The sequence below is a fragment of the Bison bison genome, unplaced genomic scaffold (assembly GCF_000754665.1).
Source record: "Bison bison bison isolate TAMUID 2011002044 unplaced genomic scaffold, Bison_UMD1.0 scf7180017864473, whole genome shotgun sequence".
In the NCBI taxonomy this organism is placed as follows: Eukaryota; Metazoa; Chordata; class Mammalia; order Artiodactyla; family Bovidae; genus Bison; species Bison bison.
In genome coordinates this window covers 19,309,081-19,319,069 of record NW_011495034.1, presented here as the reverse complement: position 1 = coordinate 19,319,069, position 9,989 = coordinate 19,309,081, and the positions used below count along the sequence as shown (strand labels likewise).

General features: G+C 45.6%; 1 pseudogene across 1 annotated transcript; it reads right to left on the bottom strand.

The window, feature by feature from the left end:
* Positions 1–302: 302 nt before the first annotated feature.
* On the bottom strand, positions 303–999 carry LOC105004332 (annotated as a pseudogene). The gene has a single exon (XR_827206.1). The product of XR_827206.1 is annotated as a 60S ribosomal protein L13 pseudogene (transcript).
* Between the last annotated feature and the right edge of the window lie 8,990 nt (positions 1,000–9,989).

Genomic DNA, 9,989 nt, shown 5'->3' with positions numbered 1-9,989 from the left:
GGGGGGCGGGGAGTTGGCTAGCTCCTTCACCCCCCTCCCACCAACCAAGATAAAGATAAAGTTCTTTTTTTTTTAGATGTGAAAATAGTATTTTAATAGTAACAGGAACACACAGCACCTCCTGGGCTGGAGGGTCCAGACGAGAACACTCACTAAGCACAAGCCTCCACATACCAAAGCTGCTTCCCTCACAGCTCTGTTGCAACAAAGGTCAGACACACCCCAGGTCCCTCTCAAGGAGGCGCCTCCCCACCTCCAGGCCCTGGCTCCTTACACAACGAAGGTCACATGGACACTTCAGCTTTATCACAAGTTGCCAACAGCACTTTATTTTTTCTTTTCAACATCCTGTTCTGCGGCTTCCTTGGCCCTTTTTGCCCGGATGCCAAAGAGCTGGGCGTTGGCGCGGGCCATGTGGAGACTGACAAATGCCTTAAAGTCCTTCTCCTCTGTGATGACTCTGGCTTTCTCCTTCTTACAGACGTTCCGTATGGGCATAATAGGTCCTGTCAGCTGAGTCGCCAGTTTGAGCTCTTCAGCAGAGCTGTTTCCCTTCTTGGGGGCCGAGGACTTCCTGGGGAATAGGATAAGCTTGGAGCGGTACTCCTTGAGCCGCTGCACATTGGCCTGCAGGGACTCCATGCACTTGTTCTGCTGCCTCAGGTCCACTGAGATCCCAATGATCCGGGCCACCTTCTTGTGGATGCCAGCCACCCTAAGCTCCTCCAGGCTGAAGCCCCTGCCGGCACGAACCTTCGTGTGGTACCTGACCGTCAGGCATCTCACCACCGGCCGGAGAGGACCGGACGCGGGGCGTGGGACAATGCGGCGCGCCTTGGCCTGCCGGGCCTTGTGTCTACGAATCTTGCGAGCCGGCTGGTTGAACCACGTGGCCACACGCCGCTGCCAGTCCTTGTGAAGTGGGGCTTCAGGATCATGCCATTCAAGCTGGGCGCCATGGCTGCGGCCGAAAGGCCTCCTCCGAGGGCTCACGGCCGGGAAAGCCCAGATAAAGTTCTTACCCCCAATTCCTCCCTCCTTCCTCTGCCCCCTGACACACCCAGTGCATTACCTTGTCACCCATCAGGTGGCGTCACGCCCCCTCCTCTGGGGAACGGGGAGTAACAAACTTACCTCTTAAATGGCAGTTGACTCCTGATCCATGGGTTTTACCACACTTCAGAGTGTCTATTAATACACCGCATGTTAAAACAACTTCTTTATTTATGAATCCCCCCCCCTTTTTTTCACTTTCCCCATTCCATGCACTTTTTAAAACAACCCATTTCAATCTCACAACAGTCCGATGACAACCCCGTTGTCACTCCCATTTTAGATGTGCAAAACCGAGGCACAGCAAAGGGACATCCCCTGAGTAAGAACACACACCTACTAAGTGCTGAGCCGGATGGGAACCCACACATCCAGGCTCCAGAGTCGATAATAATATTCTGGTGAGCCACTCTCCGTGATTTGGCCTCATCCATACTAACAATCGGGGCTTCCCTGGTGGCTTAGATGGTAAAGAATCCACCTGCAATGCAGGAGATGAAGGTGTGATCCCCAGGTTGCGAAGATCCCCTGGAGAAGGAAATGGAAACCCACTCTAGTATCCTTGCCTGGAGAATCCATGGACAGAGGAGCCTGGAGGACTACCGTCCATGGTGTCGCAAAGAGTCAGACACAACTGAGCGCCTGGCACACACACACACACACACACACACGCACACGCACACACACACACACACATGCACACACACACTATACTAATAATCAAGAGGGAAGTAGGAGATGCTCTCCCACATTCTCAACAGCCAGGCAGGAGTTTAGCTGATTTTTCTCTGCACGAGTCATAGCCCGTGCAGTTGTGACTTGGGGTGTTTACCCTCCCCTGTGTCTTTTGAGGCCACCAGATTGGCTGGATGTAAAACTCCAAGTCCAGAGGGCGCACCGCTGCTAGGGAACATTTACCCTATATGCATCTCTGGCACCTTGTCCAGGCTAAATATTTCCAAACGTCGCCCTGCTCTCTGCACTTCAGGAGTACTCATTCCAAGCCGTGGAAGTGGAGAGCGAGGTCAGGATCAGAGCAAACAGCCACAGCACAGAAAGAGCGCAGCCCGTGTCGCTGCGGGTCTCTAGGAGTTTGGAGGGGCAACGCGGTCCCGTTCCCAGCTCTGCCCCCCTCCAGGTCCCGCCCTCTCCATCTCTGGCCCCAGCTCCTGCCCTCGCCACCTGCCTTCACCCCACCCCCACCCCTGGCCACGTCTAAGATACTCTCCCCACGGAGTTTGCCCTTTTATATCAATATATTAACAGCCAGGACAAAAACTCTCCAATTACAGGTAATCAAAGACTATTCAAACAACTTGTTTCATAAGAGTTTCTCCCTTCCTGGACTCTGACTTTCATGCTCTGTGAGATTCCCAAGGCAGGCACAAGCAGACAGAAGCCTTTGGACAAGGGGAGGCTTTGGTCTGGGGTCCTCAGAACAACTGGAAAACTCTCAGAGTGACTCCCAGCCCCACAGATGCCAAGTTGGGGAATTAAGGGCAAATCTTTTCATTTCCCTGGGCTTCTATTTCCATGCTCTTATTTAAAGTTCCATACTCTTATTTTGGAAGCATCCTAAATTTCTTTCGGTCTCCCTTCTGATGCCTAAATTAACTTTACAGTGTTCCTGCCAAGTCTCAGCCTCCTGTTACACAACTCCAGGGTCAGGGAACTCATTACCTCTCCAGGCAAGGATCTTTGGAGAGAATGTCCTTACAGTAAAGGGACTCCATCTCTCCATCATCTTTGGCTCTAATTATTCACCCATCCACCCATTCCTCCATCCTTCCTTCCTTTTGTTCATTATTTCATTTATTCTCACTATGCTAAGTGTTATGGATTCAAAGATAAATCTCAGACATGTTCCTGTAAACTGGACTGGATCCTGAATTCTAGTTTCCTCAAATATCTGGCCATGACTCTCCAAACTAAAGTTTCAAGTTTTTTCCCCACCCTTCTAATTTGGAGTCACTAAGTACAAAGACTGCTGTTTGATCTCTTTGGAAGGGAACCTTTTATATAGCAACTTCTCAAGACCCAGATGACAGCCAAATATCAGGGACTTAAACCTTGAGTCCTCATTTATCAACTTCAAAGGACTCCTCTAGACTCTAGGAACTGCACACTAGCCAGAGACTTCAAAATTGAATGGACTAGGAAAAGTAGCTGATATTGAAGTAGACTGCTTCCTACCAAGACGTTGGACCTGGAAAGTTTCTTTCACTTCTCCTTCCCTAATTAACCATCTTTTCCTAATTCCTATACCATGAAGGTTTTTTTTTTTTTTTTAAATTTGTTTTAATTTTTTTTAACTTGTAAAAGATTTATTTATTTGTGACTGTGCCGGGTCTTTGTTGTTGCACACAGGCTTTCTCTCGTTGAGGTAAGTGGGGACTACTCTGGTTGTGGTGCACAGGCTTAGTTGCTCCTCGGCATATGGGATCTTTCCAGACCAGGGATCGAACCTGTATCCCTTGCATTGGCAGACGGATTCTTAATGACTGTACCACCAGGGAAGCCTTTTGATCTTTTGTCCACCTTTTGTCATGTTCTGGCCTGGAAAGAGAATGCTGTTGTTTAGATATCTGACATTGCAAATAACAGTAATCCAACTGGCTCAGTCGGTTGAGTCAGCCTGCAATGCAGGACACATGGCTTCAATGCCCAGGATGGGAAGATCCCCTGGAGAAGGAAATGGTAATCCACTCCAGGATTCTTGCTTGGGAAATCTCATGGACAGAGAAGCCTGGCAGGCTACAGTCCTTGATGTCACAAGAGTCAAACAGCTGAGCAACTAAACCTACCTAACTTCCAGATGACTGTTGGATTTGTTACGATGGTGGTGATTCTGTAGTTTTTCCTGTCACAAACTTATCCTGATTTCCAATGCCTCAGTTTCCCTGGAACAAACTCAGCCCCCCTCTGTATTGTATCAGACAACCTGACCCGGGTTGGGGGGTGGTCCATTTCCCTGTCTGACTTCCTGCCTCTGATCCCAAACTCTGTACAAAAAGACAGACTGAATAAATATGCCTGTGTGGTCTCCAGACCCTCACATTTTCTTAACCTCCATGGCTGATGCCTTTCAAGCCCTGAGACACAGACTCAAATGGAATTTATCAGGAAGCATTCATGATTCAATATTAGCTTCAGTGTCAGACTTTATTTTGGGGGGCTCCAAAATCACTGCAGATGATGACTGCAGCCATGAAATTAAAAGACGCTTACTCCTTGGAAGAAAAGTTATGACCAACCTAGATAGCATATTCAAAAGCAGAGACTTTACTTTGCCAACAAAGGTCCGTCTAGTCAAGGCTATGGTTTTTCCAGTGGTCATGTATGGATGTGAGAGTTGGACTGTGAAGGAAGCTGAGCGCCGAAGAACTGATGCTTTTGAACTGTGGTGTTGGAGAAGACTCTTGAGAGTCCCTTGGACTGCAAGGAGATCCAACCAGTCCATCCTAAAGGAGATCAGCCCTGGGTGTTCATTGGAAGGACTGATGCTGAAGCTGAAACTCCAATACTTTGGCCACCTCATGCGAAGAGTTGACTCTTGGAAAGGACTCTGATGCTGGGAGGGATTGGGGGGCAGGAGGAGAAGGGGATGACAGAGGAAGAGATGGCTGGATGGCATCACCGACTTGATGGACATGAGTTTGAGTGAACTCCGGGAGTTGGTGAAGGACAGGGAGGCCTGGTGTGCTGCAGTTCATGGGGTCGCGAAGAGTCGGACACGACTGAGCGACTGAACTGAACTGAACTGAAGGCAGATTACTACTCTTCCAGGTAGTAAGTGCAAATGAGGCTATGATCAGGAACCTCTCCTCAACTGTTAAAAATATTGCAGGATCTGGGGACTTCTCTGGTCGTCTAGTGACTAAAACTGTGCTCCCAATGCACAGGGCCTGGGCTCAATCCTTGGTTAGGGAACTAGATCCCATATGCCACAGTGAAGAATAAATATTAAAAAAAAAAAAAACAAAGAGGGGATTGCAAGATCTTCTGCTAACACTATGGCTGAAAGTCTGAAAGTGTTAGTCACTCAGTTGTGTCCGACTCTTTTTGAGCCCACCAGACTCCTCTGTCCATGGGATTCTCCAGGCAAGAATGCTGGAGTGCGTTGCCATGCCCTCTCTCAGGGGATCTTCCTAACCCAGGGATCAAACTTGCATCTCTTATGTCCCCAGCATTGGCAGGTGGGTTCTTTACCACTGGCACCACCTGGGAAACCCCTACCCAACAAAAATCCTCAGGCTCTCTGAACAGGTTGTTCTTGATAATAATGCATCCACTGATTATCTTTTAGTTGAACAAATAGATGTCTGTGCTGTGGTCCAGAACACTTGAGACACCTGGATTAAGTCTTCTGGGGAAGTTGAACATTACCCGAGCATGAAGTCTCTGAGCAAGCCACGTGGCTTAAGAAAGTGATTCTTTCAATGGAGTCTTTTCTTGACTTACTTGATTTTGACTGATTAAGGTTTTGAAGATCACAGCTTTAGGGTATGTTCTAGGGATTGGGAATTATCTGGCTTATAGTAATCAGAGTAATCTCCCTGGTGTGTTGTATCCTCTCAAAATCTTGAACCGCATATTCACAGCTACTAACCCCCAAGCAAATGATCTCCCTAAGGCTGGAATATCAGAAAAGGAGCAAAGAGGGTGGGAAGAATTGGGAGATTGGGATTGACATACATATGCTACCATGTATAACATAGATAACTAATGAGAATGTACGGTATGGTACAGGGAACCCCACTTAATGCCCTGTGGTGACCTGAATGGGGAGGAAGTCCAAAAGGGAGGGGGTATATGTACACATATGGCTGATTCATTTTGTTGTACAGTAGAAACCAACACAACATTGTAAAGCAACTATACGCCAATAAAAAAATAATTTTTTAAAAAAGAAAAGGAACAAAGAGAATAACCAAAAAAAAAAAAGTGTGAATCAAAAACCCTGACCCCTGAATACCACAGAGATTCCACAAAGAACATCACGATTTGTGGTCACCATGGCACATCATGGCCTGTGAACATCACACCGAAGAGCAGCAAAAACTTCAGAGGGGCAGCTACAAGCAGCCTGAAATATGTATCACATCTCTTGGTTAAGCCGAGTCTCTGACCCAAAGCGGAAAATTGTCCAGAGACACCGATCCCCAAATGGAGTCACTTGCATTAAGTGCATGTCACCGAACAGATTTAATATCTAATTTGATTACAGCTTCAACTTCTCCCAGGCAGAGAATATTAGACGAGTCAGTCCAGAATTGCCTGGTCGTGTGCCCTCCCTTAATGGAAGGGAACCACACCAAGAGAAATCCACTCTTATTTAGTCACTCTCTTGTCCCATCTCCTTCTGCCTGTGAGAGTCTTTCATTTTGTATAGCTCTCTGAGCATCTTTCTTCCTGCTAGATGGGATGCTGCCCAATTCGCAAATCACTGAAGAGAGCCAATAGGATCTTTCAATTTTACTCAGTTGAACTTTTATTTTTTTAACACCTTTAATTCATGGCAACTTATAATCTTCCATTTATGGCAATGGGTAACATTTTCTTCTTGAACAATTGCATTAAAACAAAAAGAATGAATTCATTTAAGAAAGATGCTTGGGCTTCCCTGGTGGCCCAGTAGTAAAGAATCTGCCTGCCAATGCAGAGGATGCGGGTTTGATCTGGGAAGATCCCACGTGCTGTGGTGCAACTAAGCCCATGCACCACAACTACTGAGCCTGTGCTCTAGAGCCCTTGAGTCACAACTACTGAGTCCATATGCTACAACTACTGAAGCCTTATGTTTTTCTCTTTACCAACGATTCTGGAAAACTTAATGTACATATGACTTTCACTGGTGGATCCAATGTAGTGACTTGTGAACAATGCATACCCTCAATATAATGTTTGCTCCTTTGTAGTGTTACAACGTCCACCTTATCTTATGATGTAACCACTTATTGATATAACTATAGTCTTGCTGTATTACAACTTCAGGATTTAATGCAATCGCGACAGTTTGTGGGCTTACTTATTTTAGGAATATCAGCTTTAATAGCAGCAATTACTTCTGTTACTGCGGCAGCAATATCATTGACTCAACAAGTGCATACTGCCCAATATGTTGATACCATGTCTAAAAATGTTTCTTTAACTCTAGCAACACAGGAAGCTATAGATAGAAAGTTGGAGATGAGGGTAGATGCCTTGGAAGAGGCAATAATCCATATTGGGACTGAGTTACAGGCTTTAAAAGTGAAAATGGCTCTGTCGTGCTACGCTGATTACCAGTGGATATGCGTGACATCTTTAAAGGTAAACGAGACAGATTATGAATGGGAAAAAATAAAAAATCATATCTCAGGTGTTTGGAACAGCTCTGACATTGGCCTGGACTTAGGGAAACTTCATATTCAAATACAGACCCTGGAACACTCTCGACTGGATTTTACCGCCGCTGGAGCAGCTAATGACTTTTTTCTCACTTTCTCTAACTTCATTTCAGGAAAAAACATTCTGTCTAATCTGTTGGTGCTTTAATTTTGCTTCTCATAATCATTCTTCCTTGTATTGTCAGGATTCTTTGGCAGAACATTCAGAAACTCACAACTGAGCTGCATCTGGCTGTTTTAAGAAATAAAAAGGGGGAGATGCTGGGAGCAGGAGCTCTGCCCATGGCAAAGGTCATGAGGAAGGAGGCTCGGCATACACAAAGGCGGGATCGAGCCTCAGGAGTCCCCCTGGAAATTCTCGAGCATCTCCCCCCAAAACCAGAGTCTGCCTACTTTCTGCTTTGTGCTCTCACCTACACCTCTGACTTTACGGGGGGCTGTGCACCACTACCTCTCTCTGAAAAAAAGAGTTAACTTACAGCTCCAGTTAATAAAGTTCCTGGGTGTGATAGTGTTTCAACCTACAAACTCCTTTGGAAGTCCTCTAGATTGCTTGAATAGGTTTTTCCGGCCACATGTGATTGCTCAGAGCCTCCCAACTGTGAGAGGCATGAGATGTTCTAAACTGTCTAAATACAGATTCCTTTGAGCAGTTAAAAGATTGATTAGAAATTGTATTGGTGAAGGGTTTTTCACTTGTTGGGCCAATGTTTGCTGCTAAGTCTCCATATCCCTTACCTGCTGTGTCCCTGGCAGTGTATTGATTAATATAATTGGTGTAAGAAGTAGCTTTAATGTTTGTAATCTTGGACCCTTGAGTTAATTCTTTTTCTTGTTATAGCCCACCACACCTTTGTCCTATAGGAATGCAACTTTAATGCTTTTGGAGGGTGGCGCCTGACTAATCACCTTTAGAGAAAAACAAATTTTCTGAAGAAAGGGTCTTAAAATGTTAGCAGGCCTCCGGGCCAGAAGATGATGCAAATCACCTAAACTTTTGCATATGATAAGTTTGCAGAAAGAAAGCCTGGCTTACTGCATGACTCTACCCCTTCCCCCATTATCCTCTATGCATAACTTAAGGTATAAAAACTACTTTGGAAAATAAAGTGCGGGCCTTGTTCACCGAAACTTGGTCTTCCTATGTCGTTCTTTCTCTCACCTTCTGAATTATTCAGCCTCTTTTCTCCACTGAATTTCCTCACTGAGCTATCCTTATTTAACCACTCTTTATATCCTTAATTAACATTTAATTAAGCAATTGTTTCCTGATCGCTGATGCCATCTCCCCTTCAAATTCCCTGGATCCACCGGGGCTGGACCCCGGCAATAGTATAGCGATGGTGTGCTTCCATGGCTGAAAGTGTGACATTAGCATGAGAATAACAGGTTCCAGAAACATGGTGTATGTCTAGGCTGTATTGAAAATTTTCATAGAATTCTAGGTTCATAGAGTGTTAATTCAAGGTGGATGAAGACCTCACCTCACCCATAGCCACCCCCCACCTCTCACCACTCCTTTTTCATGAAGGACCTCCAAGAGCACCCTGTGGGTTTCCCGGACTGTGGTCCCATAGTGCAGCACAGTTCACCTTGAAGGCTATGCCTGATTAATCCCATGACTAATTAATTCAGCCCAGTGAATGGCCCAGGAGAACATGAGCTCAGACTTGTCCAGTGCTTGCTCTAGTAAGTGCTCTCCATGTATCTGTTGAGAGAATTGATGGAGATGGCGAGGGGGGTGGGTGGCTGATTTGGAGTTTAGAGGGGTCTTCTCTCCTAAGACCTGCCCAACCACTTAAGCATTAAGGCCAGTCTAGGATTTTATTCTTCAGACTATCTAGTTCTATATGGGGAACTTGAGTTTCCAAAGTTAAAAAACATATCTCTATCAGTTGCAACTGAATCAGTTTACAGCTGGTATGATCCCGGGAGAGGGCACAGGTTAAGCAAATTGAAGTTTGGCTTGATGCCTTATCTATTTCTGCAGAGTCATCCTGATCCAGGAGTGGGCCAGCTTTAGGCTGCAGCCAGATACATCAAGGTCTGGGCATTGCTGTCCATGTTTGCAGAATTGTGGTTGTCACAAGAAGGCATGTGTTAGAACAGGGGGACTGGGAGAATAATTCATCCTTACCTTTTATATTTGGCTAATGCAGCATCCATCTGGCTAATGCAGCTAGATGAAGCACAAGCTGGATTCAAGATTGCTGGGAAAAATATCAATAACCTCAGATATGCAGATAACACCACACTTATGGCAGAAAGTGAAGAAGAACTAAAGAACCTCTTGAGGAAAGTGAAAGAGGAGAGTGAAAAAGTGGCTTAAAACTCAACATTCAGAAAACTAAGATCATGGCATCCAGTCCCATCACTTCATGGAAAATAGATGGGGAAACAGTGGAAACAGTGACAGACTTTATTTTGGGGGCTTCAAAATCATTGCAGATGTTGACTGCAGCCATGAAATTAAAATACACTTGCTCCTTGAAAGAAAAGTTATGACCAACCTAGACAGCATATTAAAAAGTAAAGGTATTACTTTGC